The sequence below is a fragment of the Spodoptera frugiperda genome, chromosome 2, assembly GCF_023101765.2.
Source record: "Spodoptera frugiperda isolate SF20-4 chromosome 2, AGI-APGP_CSIRO_Sfru_2.0, whole genome shotgun sequence".
NCBI lineage: Eukaryota > Metazoa > Arthropoda > Insecta > Lepidoptera > Noctuidae > Spodoptera > Spodoptera frugiperda.
Window position 1 is genome coordinate 6,298,264 of NC_064213.1, and position 22,550 is coordinate 6,320,813.

The 22,550-nt window shown below is 37.8% G+C and overlaps 1 protein-coding gene across 3 annotated transcripts in view; it reads right to left on the reverse strand.

Moving 5' to 3' along the window:
- Window positions 1-22,550, reverse strand: part of LOC118268842 (serine/arginine repetitive matrix protein 1) — a 140,919-nt gene that overhangs the window by 17,759 nt on the left and 100,610 nt on the right. The gene's annotated exons all lie outside the window — the stretch shown is intronic.

A 22,550-nucleotide genomic window follows, 5' to 3' on the forward strand; every position in this document is an offset into this window, starting at 1 on the left:
TATCGGGATCTATTGCTTACAAGTTTCATTTACGACTTTAGTTGGATATTTATTCACGACTTAATACAAGTGAGTTTATCTTGGTTAAAGTAGTGAATCGTGGCCCGAATTCGTGATAGTGTCGTTTAATAAAGTAGGATCCCGGGCGTGCCGCAGCTTCGCAACCTACTCGCAAGTGCATTCACCGTTTTGGTGTTAAGTTACGAAATGCTTGCGTCAGAAGCCGCAAGGACTTCGGAATTTGATCTGTTAGCTGCAAGGCTTTGTGTTGATACCTAATACTTTTCAGTAACAATCGCATTATTAGTAGGTCACTCGCTAGTGTTTTGCAGCCTTTGAAAGAAGATAATGAAAAGCTCATATCTGGAAGGCGGCAAATATCATGACTCGCTTTGACCTGTAAGTAGGAATTTCAATTGAGGTAAGATCCGTGCAATGATCTCTGATAATTAGCCGTTGAACGAGCGATGATGTTCAATCAAAGAACAGTTAGCGATGAATATCGCACGGCGCTCTATTATTAGGGCCGCGTCAATCTCAACAACGTAGTATCGAGCCTTGCCCAGCAATTTGATGTAACAGTTACATTCCGAAACGGGGAATGTTCAGGCGTTTGATATATGGTTTTTACGTGCGAAACTAGTTGCGTTTTACTTCCTGGCGAACGCTTTAATCAACAGTATGATCGCCTTGAATCTGAATTACGGCCTCACTTGCTGCAAAGATACATAAATTAAGTCGAAATTGTAAATGTCACGATTGTCGCTATATGCTATTTCGGTCGATGAGCAAACATGACCTGCGTGTATCGATGTCTCCCAAAGATACCACACTAGATGTGTTTACAATTTCTTTTCACGTGGTTCAGTTAAAATGTAACGTTACTCTGCGTGTATTATAAAGTAGCAATCGACGAGTCATTTCTAGCTGTAAATTATATTGATGTACTGCGATGAAAAAAGTTTTGTACGCACACTTGTAATTACTTCGAGTATTATGTACATTTTGGTTCACATTAAGGTAATGTGAGTTCTCATGGTCCGGTCATTGCCCTTTGTGATCTCAGAATAGATGTATTTTTGCTAAAGTTGAGTTGAGGTCAGGTTGAACTTATTAAAAATGTAATTAGCGTTTAGCGACTGCGCGTTCGTAATTTAGATTAAAGTACAACGATATGTTTTCATTACTGCGGTACTTTTTACTAATTAAAATTATGAATAAACTAAAAGAAACATGTATTTTGATTAAAGTTGACTTGGACAACATAAAGCAGGATTATTACATTTGTATTTTATGCTTAAAAACATGAATATATTTTCTTTTTTATGCTTGTTTGTGTTCATGATTTAAATTCTCCTAAATGGTTCGTTTCGGTTTGTTTTGAAGCTGTTAAACAAATTCTAAGCACTTAATATCTATCAATTAACAATCACTAAGTGACCAACAAAATAAAATGCACAAATGCTACCAATGAAAATCCAGTTACCTCTAAAAGAAATGCGAATAATAATAATAATATAATCGCATCTAGAATCCGTTGAAACTATGCAAAGGAGAACAGGTTGTCGTTTCCGTTGGAACGTGCAAAAAATGGTTGCTAAGCGTATTTTGAGATCCGAATACAAAACGTGATTGGGTGGAGAGACTTTAAGACCACGCATGGAGTCTACTTCAGAGGTAGCTACTGAGTAGGCACGTGGAGTTCAGAGCGGGTCAAGAGAAATTTTACTGGATACCAAATAAAGTTAAATGTTTACTATGTTGATAGTAAGGTTTTCTATAATAACAAGCTGTTTTGTCGATCGATTGTCGAGTTGAAGGTGTCAGGCTCGGATTATTCGAGTGTGAAATGTTTTATTGAGATTTTCGCTATTTTTATGGAATAGAGGGCAAACGAGCTGACTGGTCAGATGATGGTAAGCGATTTTGCCGATGGACACCCGCAACACCAGAGGAGTGACAGGCGCGTTGTCGGTCTTTTATTGTCGAAAATTCTTGGCTTTTACATAATGTGTGGATTTGTGCTTGGGATTCGTTTGAGCACACCTATTATACAATAGCCAGTCTGATATAAACGACAGCTATGCAAACATTAAATCCTCTCATATGCACCATTATGCGTGACTTAAATAAACGTTTTAATAAAAATAAAAGAAACCAAATCCGTTATTGAACAAATTAAATGTCACTGTTACAGAACATTGATTGAAATCTTTTAAACCAAACATTTTTATCTGACTTACTTTGATTATGTGAATTCGTGAAAGGAATTTCTACAAACAACTTGACATGAGAATTCCTGATGGAAAGATTGCCTGCTTTCCTAAATGAAATGCAAATGTAACAAAATAATATACCCAGTACTACTACGTCTATTACATAGATATGTACAGTTATTTAAGAGAATGAAAGCAACAGGCAGTGATGAGCACCTAATAAAATAATTTTGGAATAAATTTTACACCAATCATATTCATTGGTACACATAACTTAGCACTGGTAAACTCAGCTAAGCTATATTTTTATATGGAAAGATGCCTATGGATATGTGGAATGAATTGCTTCCCTACTATCGAAGTATACTTGAGATGCGCATCTTCGTCACACAGCTACATAGCACATCTCTGATGGAGAAGCAACCTTACACAGAAATTCATACCAATATCTGAAATCGAGTTACTTTGCATCACATAATTCCAAAAGTGAAAAGGCGAGCAAGGAAGCGGATACCTCTCGCAAGACTCTTGAATAATTCTTGCAATAGAAATAACATACATGACTGACTTATCTCTAGTCATATCGTAATAAGTATTTATCTGTGTCAAATGTTACATAAATAAATACATGGAATATACATACCGGTCATTATAATCACTTAACTATTTGCATAATGTGCAAGCCTAACCATGTTGCAAGGAAATTCATTAATTTGCTAAATTGCATCATTTCTCAAAAACTTTTCCTTGAATTATAAATCTTGTGAGAGTTTCTATGCTCGTGGAATAGCTGGAAGCTTAGTTAAAAATATCTATAAGTTGGTCTATAAATAATACATAATGTTACATCGTGACTTCCACGAGTTTTCTGCAGGATTATTTTTAACGATATTTTTTTCCTTTAACAAAATAATAATGGTCGCTTTATTATGGCAGTCGTCAACCGAAACGTGCGAAATTTGTAGGTCTTATCAAGAACTATATAGTGTAGTTAATCCCTAGTGGTTTGTAAAGGACGCAGTTTTTCTACGTAAAATACTGATGTTCAGCCAAATCTGGCTAAAAAACTGAATTTTAAACAGGTTTAGCTGAATATCAATACCTACTTTTAAATTGCCTTTTGCGAAAACCCATTAGTTAATACACATCACTCATAGTTCATCCTTCTTAGCCTGAAGCTGCGTGTTATATCAAGTAACAAAATAAAAGCGACATAAAATAATGTGGTTCAGTGGGAGTGGACACCACTATCCACTTAGCCCCTGCCAGTGACAACTTAGCCTGAATTAAGATGGTATCGTGCAAACTGTATCTTAACTACAAACTGCTCAACTTTGTAAAAGGATCAATGTTTAATTAAGTGCAATTTATCTAGGAACAGGTGTGGTGTTGTTTATTTGGTGGCTCGTTGCAGTGTGAAGGCTGGAATGGTATTGTGTTGCTTGAGTGACAAATGGAATATAGAATAAAAGTGTTTGGAATTCATTCTGTCTGGCAAAGGTTTATGGGATATTGAATCTTAATGTCTAGACTGTATGAATATTGACAGACTACATATGATGTACACCAAGCACAAACCAAGGTGGTGTAAGTTCAATAGGTGTATGGTCTACGTAAAGAAGAAAAACATTGATTTCACACAAAAAAAAACATGACAACAACAACTATTTATGAAGCTATGTACTATTTATGAAAATATTTGATAATAATACTTATGTTTTGTATGGATTTTATACGTATGTCCCAAGTCTGCGGTGAAATGCGACCAGTTCAGCATGTGCAGGACAGGATACATATAGGATAACACAAGGATGCGATAATTTAGAGGGAATTATTTGCTTAGAAATGAACGGCTCCCAACTGATTACGTATGGAAATAGTGCCTACTACTACAGGGGATAAAAAGCGTAAAGTATTGATATTCGCAAAAACACCAAAGACACCAATAGATCATTGAAACAAATATTTTTTCCACGGCAATGCGATTAAACCAATATATTATTTACGAGACACACATATTAGATACTATAAACTATGCTAAATTAATGAGGAGACTATCTCCATAACCACACCGCCAAGATGAAAGCAATCCTCTTAGCTTTCATTGTTGATCATTAATAATAAAGTGCCTACGCGTACTTAAATCTCGCTAGTTTATGGGAGAAAATACATAGAACGTGTTTGTACGTAAAGTGTAAGTGTTGGCTCATCAATAGACAAGTTCCTAAATTAATAAAATAATTTCTTGCAATACAAAGTAACCAATAGACTTGTTGTTATTGGTAATAAACAAATAAATAGACAATGCATAGCAGCTAAAACTAGAAAGCCGAATATTGGTATGTGAATTCGGTAGAGACAGATTAAAAACAAATAAAATATACGATCCCAATAAATCACATCGTGTAACCAAAATTGTTGGAAAAAATCCAGAGTGTTTGTAAATGCTAGTAGTAGTTATGTTCTTCGTAACGTAGCTATAAGCGTTACTAAACCCGAGACTTGTAAAAAATTGTAATACGAGTATACATACATCACTTAGGCAGAAAAACGCTACTAAATAAGTAAGTACCATGTACCATGGCCCACTACCCTCAATAAACCCGTCTAACATACAATTGCGAGAATGAGCAACGTAATTTTTTTCATTCCCATGTAACCATAAAATTATAACAATCAAGAGAAAATGTTTAAACTGAATATGTAGACCATTGATGGTACTGTTATGTGACAGATATGTTGAGTTTATCAGAATAAGTACCAACTTAATTGATTATATCATTAGGAAGTAAATCTCCGTCTATTCTCAAGTTATGAACTACAAATCTGTAATAGAAATAAATACTTATAACTTTTACCATTTCAACATTCAATGTTGTAATTTAACTCGAGATAAATGAGTTAATTAATAAATCTTAATTATTTTTCGACAAAACTAATTAATGAAATATATATATTTTTTTAATTAAAAGGTCCAATAGATATTTAATTATAAGATGTCGTTGGCAGAGTTACTCAAAATGTAGAAATTAACATCCACGCGAAGACCGACATCCGCGCGGAAGGAGACGCGGGCAGAAGCTAGTAGGTAAATAAATGTAGAAGTATAAAAATGGCTTCCGTTGCGTGGAGGATATGAGAGTGACAGATCGTGCGTGTCAGCTGTCGGCAGATTGTCACGCGATAGTTGCCCGACACATTAGAGTCAGGTGGTCGGCAATTAATTTAAAAAAAATACGAAAGTAATTACATTAAGTAACGTGAATTTTATTTTAGCATGTTTGATCTTTAAATTGGTGTTACTTTATGTAATCATTATACGAGTGGCAAATACTTTCGTTGATTAAAATTGAGTTAACAACTTTTTTAATACATTTAATTAATATTTATTTTGCATGTCATTATAATTTGTTACCGTAACCTCACCTATTTTTTTTTTTATTATTGAACAATATTGACTTAAGTGAAGAGCCTACATCACGCAAGATTTGTCCGATTTGTCCGTCAATCACGTTGAAACTACTAAAAAGATTTTGATGAATTTGGTATGTAGATAGGGTATGAGTTGGCTTAGGTTATATAATACATTTTTATCGCACGGGAAGGCAGACCTTTGTCTGCCTTCCGCTGGCAGAAGTTAGTAAAAAAGCCTTCATACAAACTCCATTCCATGTTACTACTGAGAATTTTGAAAGCAAAAAAGTTTAATAAACGATTGTCAAGGCCTTCAAATTACAAATGTCTTACTTTCCAAGGTCAAGTTTAACCACTAAACGAAACAAAATAGCCAAAAGAATAAGGTTAGCAACAACACGGTAGGTACCAAAAAGAAATGACAAACTATTTTTATTTTTACACCACCAAAACCGTTGCGTTTGTTACAACGAAAATGGCTAACAGATTAGTCTGGTAGATTATTTTTTGCAGTCTTTTCTTGGAAGCCAAGATTGCGTCCTAATATGGTGTTTCATATCACAGTAATTCAACAGTCTTGTCTTATTATTTTGACAATTTAATACCAAGCATTTGACGTCCGATGCTATCTCGAATTAGCAACGAAAACATAGCTTCCATCTTCCAAAAACAAATTAGTGTCACGAGTTATGATATTGTTTTTTTTTTTCTGAGACCATGACGGTTTTATTCAGCCATGTTCTTTTTTTAACTGTTTGCCAGTTATAAAAACTGTTTTCGTAAATGTTCGAAGAAGTTTTCGGTATCTTGAATGCCGCTAAAAGTCCGTTACGTTGTTATAAGATTTCTGCCACAATTTTATTTTCCTTGTAAGAAAACAAGAGCAAGTGATAATTTCCATCAAAATATTATAGGTAAACTAGCGACCCGCCCCAGATTCGCATGAGTGCATTGGTGATATGCATCACGCTATCTACCTATTAAAAAAACCGCATCAATATCAGTTGCGTAGTTGTAAACATTTAAGCATATAAAGGGACATGGGAACAGAAAAAGCTACTTATGTTATACTACATAATATATGGTGATAACTTTTGCCTAGCAAAATATATATTCAAATATAACCTAAGAACTATTAGACTAGTTCCAACAACAATTGAAACGAAACAGTATCATTACACCATCCAATATAACATTCACAGCCGTCCCATTCAGAACCAAAACCGCTTAGCTAACTATCTAATATCTCCTATAACTATCGCATACCGTAAAAGCTTATAACTATAATAAAATAAAACAAGATAGTCGCTAATGAGTACCTTGTATTTATCTCACAGTAAACCCACGCACACTACGTCCACCGTGTAACTCATTCATATCCAGTCAGTGAGAATCTAAGGAACCAATAAATAAGGCTGTGTACTAACTATAAACTGAATATCGACGAGTTTAATGATATCTAAGGATATCTCTAAACTAAGTGTGGGAGAGCACGAATGGGCCGGCTCGACCGGAGTGATACCACGGCCTCACTGAAAACCGACGTGAAACAACGCTTGCGTTGTGTTTCGTTGTGCGAGTGAGGTTACCGGAGGCCCGATTCGATTCTTCACAATCTTCCCCATCCCCGATTTCCGAACAACAACCCTTAAATTCCTAACTCCCAAAAAGCCGGCAACGCACTTGTACACGGGTACACTGGTGTCTCAAGTGTCCATGGACGGCGGCGATTGCTTACCATCAGATGATCCGTTTGCTCGATTACCAGCTTGTTTCATAAAAATATCTAAGGATATCTCTATCTACCCATATAATGTATTATCATCTACTAAACATAAGATTTTTATGGTAGCCGTTTAAACATAAATCTTTTGTCGAATACAGTTTTAATGGGAAATTCTTTGATTACGTACTTTAGATCCTATACAATATTATTATTGGAAAAGTATATTTTAATCAACATAAATGTAGGATGTGAATTACATTCTGACGTTTAATGGAGAAGGTAAATCTAGTAGCTTATTTAGTAGGTAACACCCACTGTTCTTCATTTATGTTATAGGTTCCTTGTAATAGATAAAATGTCTTATTGACAAATACTGAGAACATTTTCAAAGTAACTTAGACTCAGGTACTAAGAATTTGGACTACTGAATTCTACGGAAAATATTACATTTGAGAAACCTAATCACATGACTGGAAATGAATCTTTGGATAATGTGCTCAAATGAATCGTGCCTAAATCTACAACTACACTGATATATAAAGCTGAAGAATTTGTTTGTTTGAACGCGCTAATCTCGGGAAGTACTGATCCGAATTAAATTATTGTTTTTGTGTTGTATAGTCCATTTACCTAGGAAGACTATATGCTATAAAACATCACGCTACGATTAAAAGGACCCGAGCAAAGCGGGTGAAACCGCGCGGAATTAGTACTTAATAATGTGGCAACAACTACTAAATACTAACTTTTCTATTCAAAATAGTTTTATATGTAAAGCAGTGGTTCACTTATAAAAGACTTTGATGAGATGTAAAAAAGAGCTTTTGCTAATTTTAACCCCCGAAAGTAAAAGCACATAGGCAATGTGAGTCTCACGCTTCATTAATCACATTCCAAAAATCATGTAATAGAAGAACAAACCTAAGTAAGTTATGTATTAAACCTAATCTCCAAATATTCCCTACCAAACTTAGAACAATTGTCTACAAATCCTATACTAAATTGTACCTGAGTGTCAAGACTAGTGTCGCTAAACCTAGGCTCTATTCTATCAGCCTCAAAATCAACGATTAAACTGTCAAATAAATACTAGGTACACTATATTCTAAATCCTCGGATTATTACTTGCATTTAATCTTGATTTCCTCTATAGCCCATTACTATAGTACCGGAATAAATTAGTTGCATTATATTGCTATTGTGTGGGATACAATTTATATTATTAAATCTTAGAATTATGTTGTTTCGACACCACATGATATCGGTGTGGTTGTGTGACCAAATACATAATGAGGAAAACAGAAGAAGTATTCAAGAATCGAAGTGTTTTATGCTTTCCACCCACACTTATGGAGCCGGGTACGTCCTAAAACTGCGACCAGCCACCGAGGAATGGGCAGCAGCATTCTCAAAATTTATCGGTGACCTAACTGCGATCCCCAAGCCGCCTGCCAAGCGTGGGGATTATGGCAACCCCCCCCCTTTCACTATGAGCGACAACAAAATTACACGGCCCCCAGTCCCCGGCAGCTCCGCTATTCCTGATCTAGGTAGCGGATCAGGTAACGGCGGAGCAGGGGGTGCTAAGAATCCCCGGCAGAGAAAGCGCTACCACCCCCGACGAACTTTGGCCCTGGCAACGCACAACATCCGCACACTGCGGACTGATGAGAAGATTGTCGAGCTGGAGGAAGAATTGAGCAAAATGCGGTGGGACATCTTGGGACTATCTGAAATCCGAAGAGAGGGTCAGGATACGATAATCCTAGATTCCGGCAACTTGCTCTTCTTCCGGGAAGGAGACCGTAAATCCCAGGGTGGTGTCGGATTTCTCGTCCGCAAGTCTCTCGTCAACAACGTGTGTGAGGTCGACAGTGTGTCGAACAGGGTAGCGTACCTTATACTCAGAATATCTAACCGGTATTCGCTGAAGGTCATACAGGTATATGCGCCGACCTCGACACACTGTGACGACGAAGTAGAGGCTCTGTATGAGGAAATTTCAAAAGCCATACACTCCTCCGAAACACACTTCACCGTTGTGATGGGGGATTTCAATGCAAAGGTGGGCACACGGAATAGCGATGAGTTGAGAATAGGGCCATTTGGATATGGGCAGCGAAACCATCGGGGCCAGCGGCTGGTCGACTTTATGGAGAGGAGAGACTCTATTTGATGAACTCCTTCTTCCAGAAGCGACCGGCCAAGAAGTGGACATGGATAAGCCCTGATGGTTCTACCAAAAATGAGATCGACTTCATCATGGCGACCGAAAGACGTATATTCAGTGATGTCTCTGTGATAGCGAAGGTGAAAACCGGTAGCGATCACCGTATTGTCAGGGGCACACTGAACATCAATGTAAAACTAGAGCGGTCACGCCTGGTGAAGTCCACGCTCCGCCCTGGACGTGCCCAGATCCAAAACCCCGAGCAGTTCCAACTCCAACTGCAAAATCGCTTCCAGTGTCTAGCTGATTGTGGAGACGTGGATGAGATAAATAATGGGTTGGTGGAAACTGTCCGAGCAGTGGGGTCAGACTTCTTCAAGACCCCCGCCGAAACAGGCCCCAAAAGCTCTCCGACGGAACCTTAAAACTTCTTAAGGATCGTAGCGAGATGAGGCTGCAGTCTTCAGACGATATGTCTGAATACGGCAAGCTCAATAGACGAATCTCGAAATACATGCGACGTGACCTGCGGGCCTATAACGCCGCAAGAGTCAGAGACTTAATTGAGCGAAACAAGGGCTCAAAAGTCTTCGCAAAGAATTCGTCTGTTGGGCAAAGCCAAATGACGAGGCTGAAGACCGAGGATGGCAGCGTCATCTCGTCGAAGTCCGAGATCCTCGGAGAGCTCGAGAGGTTTTACGGACAGTTATACACCTCAACACGGCAACCCATCGTCGGTACAGCTCGGGACCCAAGAGCTAAACTGACGCGGCACTACACTGAGGATATCCCAGACATCAGCCTGTACGAGATTAGGATGGCTCTCAAACAGCTTAAAAACAACAAGGCGCCGGGCGATGACGGAATCACGTCGGAACTTCTGCGAGCGGGTGGAAAACCGATACTTTTAGTCCTCCAGAAGCTATTCAATTCCGTCATACTCGAGGGAACCACGCCGGTAGCATGGCAACGGAGTGTGGTGGTTCTGTTCTTTAAAAAAGGCGACAACTGTCTGCTAAAGAACTACAGACCTATCTCACTTCTGAGCCATGTGTATAAGCTGTTTTCGAGGGTCATCACGAACCGTCTCGAACGCAGGCTTGATGACTTCCAGCCTCCCGAACAAGCCGGATTCCGAAAAGGTTTCAGTACCATAGACCACATTCATACGCTGCGGCAGATTATACAGAAGACCGAGGAGTATAACTTGCCACTATGCTTGGCGTTTGTGGACTATGAGAAAGCCTTCGATTCAATCGAAACCTGGGCGGTGCTGCAGTCTCTCCAGCGGTGCCACATCGACTATAGATACATCGAGGTTTTGAAGTGTTTGTATAACAACGCCACCATGCGCATCCGACTCCAGGAAGAGACTACGAGGCCAATCCAGTTGCGGAAGGGCGTGAGACAGGGAGACGTTATATCTCCGAAACTGTTCACGAACGCACTGGAGGACGTTTTTAAGCTCTTGGACTGGAGCGGACGCGGCATCAACATTAATGGCGAATACATCACTCATCTCCGTTTCGCCGATGACATAGTCGTAATGGCAGAGTCGCTGGAAGAGCTGAACACCATGCTCAGCGACCTCAATACCGTTTCCCAACAGGTGGGCCTTAAAATGAACATGGACAAGACGAAAATCATGTCAAATGTCCATGTTGCACCTATACCGGTTGTCGTTGGGAACGATATACTCGAAGTTGTAGACCACTACACATACCTGGGTCAGATCATCCAGCTAGGTAGGTCCAACTTCGAGAAAGAGGTCGCTCGAAGAATCCAACTCGGATGGGCAGCATTTGGGAAGTTGCATGAAGTCTTCTCGTCAAAAATCCCGCAGTGTCTGAAGACCAGGATGTACAACCAGTGTGTGTTGCCAGTGATGACGTACGGTACCGAGACATGGTCCCTAACTGCTGGCCTTTTAGAAAGGCTCAGAGTCGCCCAGCGCGCGATGGAGAGAGCTATGCTCGGAGTATCTTTGCGCGACAAAATCCGAAATATGGAAATTCGCCAAAGAACAAGAGTTACAGACATAGCTCTCAAAATATGCAGGCTGAAGTGGCAATGGGCAGGCCACGTCGCTCGGAGGACTGATGGCCGCTGGGCCAGGAAGGTGACTGAGTGGCGACCGCGGACCGGAAGACGCAGCGTGGGCAGACCTCCCACTAGGTGGACCGACGACATCGTCAGAGTGGCGGGGAGCCAGTGGATGCAGGTGGCGGCTTGTCGTTCTACGTGGAGGACCAAGGGGGAGGCCTTTGTTCAGCAGTGGACGTCTCTCGGCTGATGATGATGATGATGATCCACACTTATGGAAAAGAGGACGGATGATTCGTCTAAAATAAGCAACGAGCAACCTCTGTAAGGTAGAAAAAGAGGTTTTCTACATTCATTCTGATGATTATCCAAGCTCTGTACCCTTAGTATGAGTTTGCTTTACGTTGAAAGTAATCGAAACGAGAGCTCGTTCGGCGCTCTGATTGGCCGGCTCGAATAAACCAACCAATCAGAGTGCCGAACGCGACAAAGTAACAATGAAACACTCTTCTATCAACATAGTACTTAATTAAGGCTTTGGAAGACATAATGGTATTTTGTTCGCAATAAGTATTTCCCCTATATAACAATATCACTTTTAATTTTCCACACAGTAGCGTGTTCGACGTTTCGTCACAGCCGCGAGTTCGCACCTCTGTTAATGGGAGCCTAGACTATATGTAAGTTTATCTTATGAATCGGCGCATGGCTGAGACTTTCTCGAGACATCTGCCGTGGCTCCTGATTGAACACGCGATACCAAGCGTAAAATACTTAGAAATAATTTCACAATCATTCAACTAGCGTCTGCCTTTTTGTCCCGTCCATAAAGGAGATAACATCTCAGCAGATAGTGCTACAGACATACGGTTAAATGATGTCACAGAGGAAATTCTTCATTTTAGCCCCAAGATTTATATTTAGTTTATTGCTATTTTTAAATACACGCAGATAGTCGAGTATTTAATCGTCATGAGTCATCTTATTGGTATGTAAACAAGGTCTTATTTGCGGCAATCACTTCGGGTAGATCGAAATGAATGGCTTTCAGAATTCGAACTCGGTTTTCGAATGATCTGCTTAACATTCTGTTGGCGGTACGTATAGTGCTTCATTTTTTCCTCTCGGTATATCGAGCACAGTTCAATGGTATGCGATTTAAGCTTTAACGTGGTATCGGGTATCTGTTGAGCTTCGTCTCGCCAATGACCGACCTTCGCGTTCAGCTGGAAGTCACCGACAGACAATCTTTTTTCTCTACGCTCAATGTATTATACGAATAATTTATTACTTCAATGTATATTGAAATAGCAATTTATAATAAAACGACGGTTGAAACTGGTTGGTGCAGGGTGGTCGTGCAAAATTAAAAGCTGTATTTTTACTTATTTGAATAGCTTTCTTACTATGCTGCGAGCATCAGTAAAAAATCTACAAAATACTCGTACAAGAACAGTTAAAAGCCTTGCGTTCCTGTGGTATACAGGTATAGAAATGAATAATAGCCGTATAAAAATGTGAACATTTTCCGTGGTAAAATGGACAGGTATACAGGTGGGGTCGAGCACGCCACGATTCTCGAGATATCTAAGTTGTGCATCGGCCTTGAGAAAGCCGCCGCTTGCTGCCGCTCGCTCCGCGCGCTGACCTTTCCGCTCCTCTCCGCCCAGCGCAGTGCAGCGTTGTTATTTATTGCTATCGAACGCGTGATAAATCCGCAGCATCTGTGCCGTGTACATCCGTGTTGTCTTCGACGAAATGAGTAACGAATTGTTTCGCGGCGCTGCTTTGGTAGCGTTCGATGACAACCACGGTGACACGCAGTCATAGCCACTCGTAATGTTGATTTATACTTATTGTTGGTTTTGATTTATCCAGCGTTAAAGCCACTGAAGCTGTATAAGCTGCTGAGGTGCAATACCAGATAATAACTTGAGGTAGAAGAACAATAAACTCTTAAAACGTCGACGTCGACACCGCAGCATCGGACATAAAGAGCGTTTAGAGTCGTGGAAATGTAAACAACGATTTCGTGAACGTTTAAACCGGCACTAAACCGATCTAAGTTTCTCCACATCTTTATTTACATTCGCCTTAGGTACTTAATTGGCAGGTACAGTTACAATTTATTATATCAATTTCGCCATACGGTACGTACCGTGTTGCAACAACTTGGAAAACATAGGTACCTTTTCCCGCTGGGCCTTAGACTTGTCTGGCTTCTCAAGATTCACTATCAACTTTAAACTTTGTACCGCTCGTGGCAGCTCCGTCGTTTTATCAACAACACAACGTTATTTATTGGGTCCCATATTGGCGGGCACATGATTTATTAGATGAACTTGAAAGACATGAAACAAGGAACTAAAGTCGACTGTCTAAATAGCAATATTTGTAGAAACAGAATGCATTAGTCGTTAGCGACTTCAGTTTATGAAACTTGATACCGCCACGACTGGTTAAGTCACAACGCAAGCAGCTTGGTCCCTAGACAAGCCATAAGTCAAACGCTCTCTTTGGCAACGTGCAATTTTATCAAACTTGAATAGGGTGAAACCGCTCATTACTGGTAGCCTACATAAGTTGCGAAGAAAAGAAATTGTCGGGACCTTGTTCAATAAGTTGGAGGAGAAATTACTCGTTCGGGGAGTCTGCAAGGTGAGCGAGTCTCAGTATGGTCTGTGAAAGTTATTACTTGTGCGATGGACAAGTGTTTACGCTCGCCGGTTCGGTAACAGAGACCTAGACGTGTAATTGAGCAACTTTTTGTGTGTCTACGTTCGATTATGAAAATGATTAGAAGCTGATATGAAAAATGAATGTAAAGACCAGTTTAGTAATAGATAAAATTGATAGTCGCATTTGTAATTCAATACAGTTAAGGTTCGAGAGAAATTGCAGAAAAAGCGCAACCTTTTTATAGTAAAACGTTTCAATAACTGTATACTATTTTCAACAATCAGAAGCCGCATTAATTAGTGCGCATTATGATGAATCTCTCGCATAATTCCATAGCTCGTATTAGACAACGCGACGGTATGTCTCCATTGTTCGTCGGACAAGTTCCCACGGACGACAAAACGCTGCGACAAAAACCGTCGCAGCGTAATCACGGGTCCTTGACAATCACATTGACGGCGCCCGATGTAAACGCACTTGATTTTTTATTCGAGAAGAATTCAATTTATTTATTTAACCACTTAAATAGACAAGCAAATAGGCTTAAGTGTCCACTAACTCGTTTCAATAGATAGAAGTAACTGTGATTAGGTTTTATGCAACGACACGACTGTCTGTACGTTATTTCACTAAATAAATGCTTTTCGATTATGGCGTCTCCTTATTTTGCTATAAAACGTTTAATGGCTTTCTGTTCTTCCTCATTTATGTCTGTAAACGTTAGATATTGATGGGTGCCAATATATTTTCACCACGATTCCAGTTAGAGAAATGCAACTTTTCTTTCGAATATGGACAATCCATTTATGTGAAATAGAAATTTTACTGGGAAATTTAATTGACATCAATTTTATATAAATGAAACTTACTTTCCTTTATTACTAGACTAATATAAATACTTTTGAGAGTGTTAATATTTATCTTTCCTACATAAAGTTGAAACAACTAGTGTAAAAGTAATCTTAATTTACATTTCACACATAACTCTCATAGAACAGAATAAAACATCAACAAACATTTCGTAAACACAAAACTGTATACCAATCAAATACAATACAGATCATAAAATTGATGATCCTAGGTCAAGTATCAATATAAACTAACTATTCAATTCATATCGATACAAATCGCATCGGTATTCATATCCCGTCCCTAAAACCACGTACAAACTTTTCTACGAATAATTGCGAATGCAGTTCACTTTGTTTCATACATCGATAAACTTGTACACAATGTAATTTGTATTCAGCATCGATACTACGTATTGGGACCACAGTATTTACGATCGTTCACAACACTAGAATATTTCGTAGAGATATAAATTTTGATGTAAAGAGCATTAGAGTAAACGAAACTGCTCGACGTTTTGAAATAGTGTTGTGACATTGTGTAATAATATACCGATAATGTTGTAACGGTATTTGTTTGCGCATATTATTATGTTAATAAGATATGCAATTCAGAAAAGGCGCGATTCACAATCTAAAATACTTCCAAGGTGACAGAATGCACTTTGTAAAAAATCGTGTCTCCTATATTCTACGCTTCATTTAAAAATATAGCACATAATTCCAATCAGAGAAACTAAACTTAGATCTCTCAGCCATATTTTGTGGTAGAAACATATTACGACTAACGGTACCACAAGCATCAAAACCAAATTTGCCAAACTTCATATCATTCACATTACGGCAAATAGAACACCGATGCCATCAATTAGACAGAATACATTCACATGAATAGACATAATGCATAAACACTAAACACTATTCATTTCAAAACGTATTCCACGCTCAAACCGCAGATGAAAATCAATCAATTTTATTTCCTTCTTATTGTATCCGCTCTGATTCCAGACTCCAGATTACTTTGTAGCCACAAAGTAGGCATTTTGGAATAGTTTCACGTTCATTCAGTGTACCGACTTAAGCCATAGGCGCCACCGTAATTAGATTAAACGATTCTCTTGAATTACGCGAATGTTGGTACACATCAAACTATACAAAACCATTGTAAACTGACCGTCGAATGTGCGGAAAGATCTCACAAAGGGAGATCATGATACATTGGTCTTTCATAGCTCGATGTGTTGCAGTGTGTACTTATACTTACATACTCAGACTGTACAATAAAAGGAACGGCACAGGATGCCGTCTGAACGAGGGTTAGCTACCAATGAATGACGAGTTCGACACTTGGATATCACGTAGCGTTTTGTGGGAAAATATTTACTCGGATTGCTTTCAAGCAAAGGCTTACTAATTAAATACATTCAAACAAATTTGATAAACGTTTTAGAACCTCAATCTTCGGTCAGAAGATACACAAGAACATTCAACGAATCTTCAAATATAATGCAAGTGAATAAAACATAACATACAATAGATAAGCAATGAAAAAAACAGGGCTTTCATACAATAATTAATGCTGATGACACCCATTAAAATCTATAAAACAAAACTGTTATACAGCATGAGAAAAAGAAATAATACAGCTACTTGAGAACTTAATACAGCATGTTACTTATAATAAACACCCATAAAATGAGAACTCAATTTAAATGAAAACTTGTCACACGCATGTCTCAATAAAGATGTCCAATCACCTCATTGTTACTGTCCTTTTAAAATGACAAACAGCAATTAATTTTCTTCTAATTACAAGTTCTTATTCTCATGAGTATCACTGCTTTTAATGAACAATGAGAACTAAGGTATGTATGTAAGTGAGAATTTCTTTGCGCACCCATCATAACTGCGCTATAGGCATAGGAAGTAGGCAGTAATACGCAAAAGTCCCGTTAACTATTGCAGGTTGTATCCAGAACACATTCGTGCGTATTCCAATACATGTTTTGCGAGTAACTGTGTTAGCTTACAGCTCATAATTGTATGCAGTAAAGTGACATTTGAGGCGACAAATGTGGACCGTTTATGCTATTTAAATTGTAGTATTATTACTACACAGCTAACTACTAGCAATAATTTGCTATAATAGTATCTATAGCTTTGAGTATGTAAATACGTATTATAAGTAACTTAATAACAAATAAATTATGGATTTATAATAATCCATTGCATGTACTTGAGCCCATTTTTTATCTGAAAGCAATTTGGTGAAACATATTCTTGTTTTTCGTTCTGTCATAACTACTAACAGATGCCAAATTATCTATGATACAAATATGTAAAGACCAAAAATGAATAATTTTATATTTAAAGGACTTGAAAAAAACTTGCCCCGATTTAAGAATAGTCACCTCAAAATCATGACTCACCAATCAACTTGCGACCATTCCTTCGACATAAAGGTAACTGTGGTACTTGGGGTCCGATTAGTTACACCCGTCATCACTCGTGCTTGAAGCGTTATGATCGGTGACCAATAAGAGCTGAGCTGTGACAAGGCACGATGTGAAAGCTTGGTCTATAGAGGTAAGAAACCTCATTATCGATTTAATTGATTCTAATGAAGTGCTAGAAAACCCTCGTCGTAAAATCTTTATTGAGAGATATAATTTCAAGTGAATATATGAAGCCTTTGGGTGCTCAAATAACTTCGTGCAACATATAGGCAAATTAAACATAATTTTGCTACGATATTGACTACATGATTGGCGCGGTGGCTGGGAATTGTCAATTCCCGGATGGGCCAACTTTTTGTGTGATCCACAAATTGTTGTTTCGGGTCTGGGTCTCATGTGCATGTGAACTTGTATGTTTGTAAACGCACCCACGACACAGGAGAAAATACTAGTGTGGGGCAACGATTATATTATTTTAAGTAGGTATAAAAAAAACATTTGTTTAACTTTTTACCACATAAAAATCTGGTTATAGAGTAAAAATAAACATAATATTTTAATCAGATCTCCGTTAGAAGATAGATCTGGCCACGATTGTCATATTTCACGAAAGTACATGCGTGTGAACATCTCAAACATTCTTGCATTTCACGAACTTTCTTAGAATTCGTACTTAAACTCGAGAGCAAAAACATTTTTGGGAATCTTCTTTTAAAAGACTACTTTTTTTTTATAGAGCCAGTCACTTAAAGTCCCTTTTCCTTAATTATTGTTGTCTATCCAGAACATTATCAAAACAAAATCAATGCATATTCAAAGAAGAATTCCCTTTCAACAATATACTACTACTACCTTTCTAATATTATAAACGCGAAAGTTTATGTGTTTATTACCCAATCACTTCAAAAAGGCTGGTGGGTTAGAATGAAATTTGGCACAAGAGTAGAGTATGGTCTAAAATAATACATAGTATACTTTTTATCCCACGGGAATGCGGGCAAAGTCGCTGGTAGAAGCTAGTTAATAATAATAACACTAGATGCCACACCAAAAGTCATTATCAAACACGCTCACAACTCCCTTAAACCAATCTAATACATATTCTATTTCATAAATTTAAGTTACCATTGAACATTTACATTCAAGCAGTAGGCAGAAGACTATTAGTTACTCGTGTCGCCATCTTGCGGACACGATAATATGTGATAACTTCGCGAACTCCATACAATAGCGATATTGTCATACAAATGATTTGAATTACTTACCTCTGAGAACATATGTAGCATAGTCGTTGCAAATACGAGTAGTGTGCACATGCACAATCGTGCATAATTCGTGCTACGGTTTTTAATGTATGTATTAATCGAGTCGGTTGATATATTGGTTGTTTGTATTTGTTTATTAAAGTACGGCTTAATAAAGTATGGCATTTATAAGGTCTGGTATAGCCATTTATAACTACGAAAAATGTAAAACGTAGCATTTTTCTACATTGACTTATTTGCTTGTACCTACGAAGGTTTCTTGACTATTACATAAGTTTTCATTTCTACCATCAAAGTATTTCAGGGAGAAAATCATTTAGTGGCTTCTCCTACATTAGGTGAGACGAGAGGGAGTGTCAGTCTCTTATTGACTAAAATCCACTTCGTTCCTACTCCTACTTTTCGACCCGGAGCCCCGGTAACCTGTTAGGTAGTCCACAGCTCCGGCCTAACATCAAACTTAAGTCTCTATCGTATTTAAGAAATGTCTAAACTATCATCACCATAAGCTAATCATAAAAACTATAACCTCCACTCATCACTCGTCAGTTTAATACGAATTGAACAGGCGTCAGAAAGCATTAAATTGAACACCTTTCCTTTCTAACAATGCTAATTACACCCTATTGTCTTAAAAGAATACGTAACAAAGTTAAACGCACGACGCACAAGTATGTAAATCAATTTGTAAAGAAAATGTTCACAGGGAAACGCGAAGCACTTCCGAACGCCACTTCCACAACGACAAAACATATAATAACTTGCAATTTAACAATTTCGCCGAAGAAAATAAGAAAAGAAACAATGTAGCGGGCATACCGACGCGAGGCCCTATTGAAACAAAGTTGCTAGTTGTAAAATTATGCGCCATGACTAGCTAGCTTCGTTTATTTTCCGAGCAGCAAGAATAATGTGCGTAATGCATTTAATTATTAGCTCACAATCTTCAGCCGCATACAATTCAATTTGCATTAAAATCAGATTTTCTTACACGTCATCGCGATTGCTTGGGTTTATATGCGGAGCGCTTTCTATAATAATAATTAATGCAGCAGTTCTGGGCTGTCACGATACACTTGACTACAATGTCTATTGACAACATAACTCGAGTATCAATTACGTATTGAATGGCCTTTGCGATTACCATCTCAGCTATTGAACTGTGTTCTAACGCTGGGGTTGGGCTCCGTAGAACATAAACGTATAATCACTTATCGTTACTTTATTACTTTGTTTTCATTTGGATCTCTTTAATTGATTTTCTATAGCAATTTGTTGAATAACGGAACTGTACCGTTTATCATCAGGTGCCTGGTTATGAAATGTAAATTCTTGGTGGTTACGGAATTATTATATAATCGCAATATGCCTTATATTTCCTTTATCTCTTTCCTTGTTTATCTGTAGGTAATCTTGTAAATATCCCGTGGTTGAATTGTGATACAGCTTTCACTAACGCTTGAAAGTGTATTTCGAATACGATTTTGATATGTATGTTTTTTTAATTTGAAATGTACAGCTCAGATTTCGTGAAATTCTACCTTGTGGACACTTATTAAATAACTACCAACTTTCAATTTATTATTTCGCCATTTAAAATGTTAAAACAAACGTCTAATTACGTTCCTGTGTACCGAACTAATTAAGACGATTAAAGGTACGTTGAAGCGTCGCAGTCGCAGTCACTCTCCACAAATATGCGCATGCGCTTCACTTTACATTCCCACATGTCAACGGGTGACAATGGGATGGAGAGGTTGATCACCTCAATTGTAATGGCGGCTTGCACCGCAACTATCTAATATTGTGACGTCGCATAATTAAACCTGTACCTCTAACGTAAGTTTAAAGTAAATAGTATTTTTCGATACTCAGTTACGATGGATTGGAGTTTCTTGCTCGTTCTTTTCCATTCGAAGCTACATTTTGGAACGAGCATCTAGCTTCACTGACAGATGGACTCACGGACAATTCAGTTTGACTTTTCAAAAGTGCCTAATTAGAGATTAATTGAAATAAATGCTTTGACTTTGAAAATTTTACAGCGCCTCTAGCGGTCACTTATGGAACTAAAATTTGTGGTACAAAAATTTACGTCATCGCTATCGAGTATCGACAAATACTATTTACTTTATAATTGCTTTACACTCATGGTAGAGGTACTGTTTGTGCACAATTATATCGCATGTCTACACATTAATTAAGTTCATCAGGGATCACGTGACAACTAATTGACAACGCAACAATTTCTATAGTACTATGCATTACGTTAATTATGTCGCATGGTTTTTCTCGAATGACAAATTATCTATTACCTATTTTAATTCGATGTTTTGTTTGTTTATAATTGCGTTAACGGGTTATTGTTTTAGTCTATAAGGTGTTTTTAATTGATGATAAATGGGGATAGTTGATCCCTAAAACAATGGTGGTTGAGACTGTGCATGTTCGCTGGTGAACAATAGACGACCCGGCAGCGGCTAAGTGTTTGACTTTCAGTACATTTCACGGGTTCGATCACCGCGCAGAACAAATGGTTGTTCTGCCTGTTCTTGAACTTGCAGGAATTTGATCTTAGCTCGGGTCGTTGTGTATTTTTAGAAGTAGGTACGAAAATAAATAGTTCTCAAGAGTTTTGGTAAATTGATTTAACAGTTTACTATAGTGCCAAGAATTTTACCTCAGAAAGCGATAATTGATTTTTATACATATATGTATGTTAATTTTTTTATGGGACACATTCGGTTTTCAAAATACACAATTTTACCAACGACTATAGGCTTCATCTACATAAAAGGATGTGTCATAATCTCGAAGTATGACAGGTGAATTAGATTGTACTCTGCATAATTGCAAGATATTGGCACACCTTAACTGTCGTACTCAGAGACATTTAATAATTACTTAAACTATTCCTTAGTAACGATTTTGTTCCGAAAACAATCGCTAAGAACTGGTTTAAGTAACCTTTAAATGACTCTGAGTACGGCAGTAAGCATTATTAATAAGTTTATGCCTCTAATTATATTGGCTGGCGTTCCAAATCACAGGTAATGCAACATTCCTAGTAAACATAAGTCAGTATCGGAATGCAAGCAAGCAGGGCGTGTCATACCCGCTGTTTACAAAACGTACGACTCGTAAACATCTGGATCAAATAAATTATCTTGTCAATTAACACTTTGGCTTGGTTATATTGTTGATTATGTTTTGTTAACACCTTAATTCGTAGATGTAAATTTTTAACCAACTTTAAAAAGGAGGAAGTTTACAAATTTTTCGGCAACTTTTATCAGTTGATGTTGAATTTGTCCATAAAATATAAAAAAGGGTATTGACATTTTACAGGATTCTTATGGAGAATTATAAAATTGTTTAAAAAATATCTTTATTTCATCCTTTTATTTTAAAATCCTCAAAATAAGTACACCTAGTACTCAGTACTCATATAAATTATAGAATCTCGTTATAGTTATTTTTGCAAAATAATATCACTAGCAAAAGATGCCTGGAAACATTTTCTCAAACAGGAATATACTCTATCGAGTTGCATATCAGAATTATGTAAATGTTAGCAGATATGCTAGGTGGTAAACATGTCAACGTTGTACTGAGAAGATACTATAACTACTCGTAACGATATCAGATCTAAAAAATAAGGCTCATATCAAATACATATGCAAAATCTGCCAATTTCAATCGTTAATTACAATGTTTTAGTTTCACAGATACA